Consider the following 5,218-nt stretch of genomic DNA (forward strand, 5'->3'; position numbering starts at 1 on the left):
AAGGAGCTGTTCCAGTTGGCAGCAGAGGGTAGGACGCGAAGCAATGGGCTTAAATTACATGCACAAAGGTACCGGCTGGATATTAGGAAAAACTTTTTCACGGTCAGAGTAGTTCACAAGTGGAATCAGCTGCCTAGGGAGGTGGTGAGCTCCCCTTCTCTGGAAGTTTTCAAGAACAGGCTGGATGAATACTTGTCAGAGATGCTTTAAGCTGATCCTGCACTGGGCAGGGGGTTGGACTAGATGGTCTGCATGGCCCCTTCCAACTCTATGATTCTATGAGCATTGCTGTGGCTCTATGGCACCCCCCAGTGGTCAGCAAATGTCATTGTGGGCTGTAATGGAGAGCCAAGCTGTAAAACCAGGACACCTACATTTCCCATCAAAACTTGAAGTAAACTGACAAGTGTCCAACGTGTGTAAGGTGTCACTTGTAGCTTGGCTCTATGGCTACCAATGTTGAAACTTCAACAACTTCCTTTTACACAACAAGCACAGCATTGTTATAGCAGGAGTGGGGGGAGGAACTTCCAAAATTGATGGCAACTGGAGACATGAAGGCTCAGCAAATTGCAAAGAGAACAGACAGTATTTTTCTAGGCTATTTACATTCTAAAGCAAGAAAGAGAACAGACTTTTGTGACTTTTGACAGCTTAGTAAACATTTATTTTCATTGTGCAAAAGGGACTTGTAATCAAATGGGGGGGGCTTCTTATGTGCATGACATTTCTTTAGTTTTGGACAGAGAACTGTCTTGGAGTTTTCTTTGTTGAAGAAAATAATAAACCATTCCAAGAGAGACAGGGGCCCCTCGGAAGTTAAGTAAATGTGGGATTAAGCTTCATCTGGGTCTAGGGATCCCAAGTCTCCCAGTGGGGGCAGGGGATCCCCGTTCCCACCCTCTGCCCCACTCCCACCACCACTCACCTGGCCACCGGAAGGAGGGGGAAAGGAGGGGAATGGGCCTCCTAGAGTGGCGCGACGATGTCACTGACATCACCACACTGCCCCAAGAGCACTCCCACACTTTGCAGCAGGCCAATTTGGGCCCTAAATGGGCTTGTTTGGGCCCTAAATCTTTGAAATTCAAAACAGCCTCCGTGACCCCACCTCCAACAATCCTGACAATTTCTTCTTCACCTTGGCCCTTACCAAAATATTCTAGCGTTAGCCAAAATATTCTAGAGTTAATCAGTTGAGAGGCCCAGTGTCAGACTCTGGATGATAGACTACAGCAGACAGAGCCCTGGTTCATTGTAGCAAGACACTGGTTCTTGGTTAAATGACTTTTATTCAGAAATCAGTTCTTTCCATACTCAGATCCAAAGGTCTGCTTAGGAGTAAGGTAAGCACCTAAGCAGTTCTAGTAGAAAGTTGCCCAGAATGGCTACATAGGAAAATTACATCCCTTTTCTACCCCTGTTCCTTCCCCCTCCCAATTCCCAAACAACCTAGTGTTGTTTTTTCTGCGTGAGAACAGTATGCATATTTGTGTTATTGTGCTACAAGGAGAGAAGACATATCATAGTCAGGAAGAAGGCTTCAAACTTGTAAACACCCGGCCACCTGGAAACGTGCGAGAACCCACTAGAATATTAGCAACAAGAAACTGAGTTATATCTGGCAATACAAGATGGAGTCACAGTTGACAGAATAAAGCATATACTTGACAACAGAAATATTGGCATGAATGAATGGGCACAGTCAGACATGACACCCAAGCCCTGGTCTGTGTCTATTAGGCAGTCCTTCATTTTTGCTGAGTAACAACAACAACAACAATTGTGCTTATATACCCGTCTTCTTGACATATTAGTACCCCACTCAAAGCGGTGAACAAAGCCAGTGCATTTTTATCATTATCCCCGCAATACAGCTGGGGAGCTGAGAAGAGCGGCTTTCCCAAGGCCGCCTGCTGAGCTCATGGCAGGAGTGGGATTCGAACCAGCAGGGCTGCCTGTAAAGTGGCCACAGACAAAATACATTTTCATCTTGCCGAAGGTGCTTCATATTTAAAAGCAAAGGTTTACCCTGGCTACAAAATTCACTTTGGACCATGAAATTCACTATCACAGGCTGGAACAAGGGCTACTTCCTAAGACAAACTTAAGAGCCGCTCTGTTGAAGACGGAAGGGGAATAACTTTTGGGGCGATGCTGGGTGCAAGGGTGGGATCTTGCAAAGTGCTGAACATTGCAGGCATTGCCAGTTGTGGAAAAGAGACAAACTTGGCCTGACAAATTTGGAAAAATACCAACTGTTCAACGCTGTGCCCCGGAGGGCCCCTAAGCGACAATGTAGTCTGTGCTGTCTCACCTTAATGGTCAAGCAGAAGTTTCCATTGTTTCATTTAATTCTTCCCTGGAGAAATTAGCAGCATTTTATAGGCATTAGAAGAAAGAACACTCTGCCTTTTTGTTACAAAACCAAAGTTTAAATGGAATGCAAACATCATTTTTTCTCGCAGGCAATACCAGGTCGTATCTAAGCCCAGCGGGTCGTATCACAGAGACACGATCCTCTCTCTTTCCCCATTCCTGGCAAATTTAATCATCCCCCAAACAGGAATACTATTCCCTGCTCTACATCTCTGATATGCAAGCCAGTAAATGTGTTTGTGACTATACATACCTGCACATGCATGCATACCACACGCATGCATATGTTAGGGTTACCATCCTCCAGATGGCGCCTGGAGTTCTATTCAGATTACAACTCCACGCTACAGAGATCAGTTCCTCTGCACAAAATGTGAGCTTTGGAGCACTGACTCCATAGCCTCACATCCTCATTTTTTTTTTGTTTTTAAAAGATTTTATTTAAAAAGAAAAGATATAACAATAGAAGGCGCATATAAGAACTTATACAAGCACTACATTTGAGTTTAGATTATGCTAATAGAAGAATATATTCAGAGTATATAACAGCACAACTAAATTATATAATTGCTCTCATTCCCTCTCCTTAGTTGCTTATACCCAAACATTAATATTAATAATTTTTTATTCTGTCATTTCTCCTGTGTTTTATCTTTATAACGTAATTACCTTAGTTTATCTTAGTTTTAACCTAAGTAATTCCATTCTTTCCAGAATTCCACTATTGGTCAGTTGTGTACATAGGAAGTTAATTTACAAGCACTACATTTGAGTTTAGATTATGCTAATAGAAGAATATATTCAGAGTATATAACAGCACAACTAAATTATATAATTGCTCTCATTCCCTCTCCTTAGTTGCTCATACCCAAACATTAATATTAATAATTTTTTATTCTGTCATTTCTCCTGTGTTTTATCTTTATAACGTAATTACCTTAGTTTATCTTAGTTTTAACCTAAGTAATTCCATTCTTTCCAGAATTCCACTATTGGTCAGTTGTGTACATAGGAAGTTAATTTACAAGCACTACATTTGAGTTTAGATTATGCTAATAGAAGAATATATTCAGAGTATATAACAGCACAACTAAATTATATAATTGTTCTCATTCCCTCTCCTTAGTTGCTCATACCCAAACATTAATATTAATAATTTTTTATTCTGTCATTTCTCCTGTGTTTTATCTTTATAACGTAATTACCTTAGTTTATCTTAGTTTTAACCTAAGTAATTCCATTCTTTCCAGAATTCCACTATTGGTCAGTTGTGTACATAGGAAGTTAATTTACAAGCACTACATTTGAGTTTAGATTATGCTAATAGAAGAATATATTCAGAGTATATAACAGCACAACTAAATTATATAATTGCTCTCATTCCCTCTCCTTAGTTGCTCATACCCAAACATTAATATTAATAATTTTTTATTCTGTCATTTCTCCTGTGTTTTATCTTTATAACGTAATTACCTTAGTTTATCTTAGTTTTAACCTAAGTAATTCCATTCTTTCCAGAATTCCACTATTGGTCAGTTGTGTACATAGGAAGTTAATTTACAAGCACTACATTTGAGTTTAGATTATGCTAATAGAAGAATATATTCAGAGTATATAACAGCACAACTAAATTATATAATTGCTCTCATTCCCTCTCCTTAGTTGCTCATACCCAAACATTAATATTAATAATTTTTTATTCTGTCATTTCTCCTGTGTTTTATCTTTATAACGTAATTACCTTAGTTTATCTTAGTTTTAACCTAAGTAATTCCATTCTTTCCAGAATTCCACTATTGGTCAGTTGTGTACATAGGAAGTTAATTTACAAGCACTACATTTGAGTTTAGATTATGCTAATAGAAGAATATATTCAGAGTATATAACAGCACAACTAAATTATATAATTGCTCTCATTCCCTCTCCTTAGTTGCTCATACCCAAACATTAATATTAATAATTTTTTATTCTGTCATTTCTCCTGTGTTTTATCTTTATAACGTAATTACCTTAGTTTATCTTAGTTTTAACCTAAGTAATTCCATTCTTTCCAGAATTCCACTATTGGTCAGTTGTGTACATAGGAAGTTAATTTACAAGCACTACATTTGAGTTTAGATTATGCTAATAGAAGAATATATTCAGAGTATATAACAGCACAACTAAATTATATAATTGCTCTCATTCCCTCTCCTTAGTTGCTCATACCCAAACATTAATATTAATAATTTTTTATTCTGTCATTTCTCCTGTGTTTTATCTTTATAACGTAATTACCTTAGTTTATCTTAGTTTTAACCTAAGTAATTCCATTCTTTCCAGAATTCCACTATTGGTCAGTTGTGCACATAGGAAGTTAATTTAGTCATCAATATGTATTTGTACATCTTATCTATCCCCTCTGGCACATCAGGGCGCAGATCCGTTTTCCATTTTGCTGCATAGAGCACTCTCACAGCTGTCACCATGTACCAGAAAAGGTCTCCCTGTTCTTTCGTTACATGATTCGGTAAAATGTTTAGTAGCATAGTTTTTGGATTTAGTTCGAACCTGAGCTTGAGAATCTTCTACATCTCTACATGCATCTGCATGCAATATCTTCATGCTTTCTTACATGTCCACCACATAGGATAGAATGCTGCAACCGTGCTCTGATCTCTCGTGTCTCTGTTCCTGCATTGGACAGGGGTTTGGGCTAGGCGGTCTGTGAGGCCCCTTCCAACTCTAGGATTCTATGGTTCTATAATAATCCTAGCTCTATTGCAGTATTAGAGGTCTCATGCATAGGAATGCCAAATGTCCGATTTTGGCCCAGACAGTCCTGTTTGGAGGGACGGAC

Source organism: Eublepharis macularius, chromosome 7 (assembly GCF_028583425.1).
Source record: "Eublepharis macularius isolate TG4126 chromosome 7, MPM_Emac_v1.0, whole genome shotgun sequence".
In the NCBI taxonomy this organism is placed as follows: Eukaryota; Metazoa; Chordata; class Lepidosauria; order Squamata; family Eublepharidae; genus Eublepharis; species Eublepharis macularius.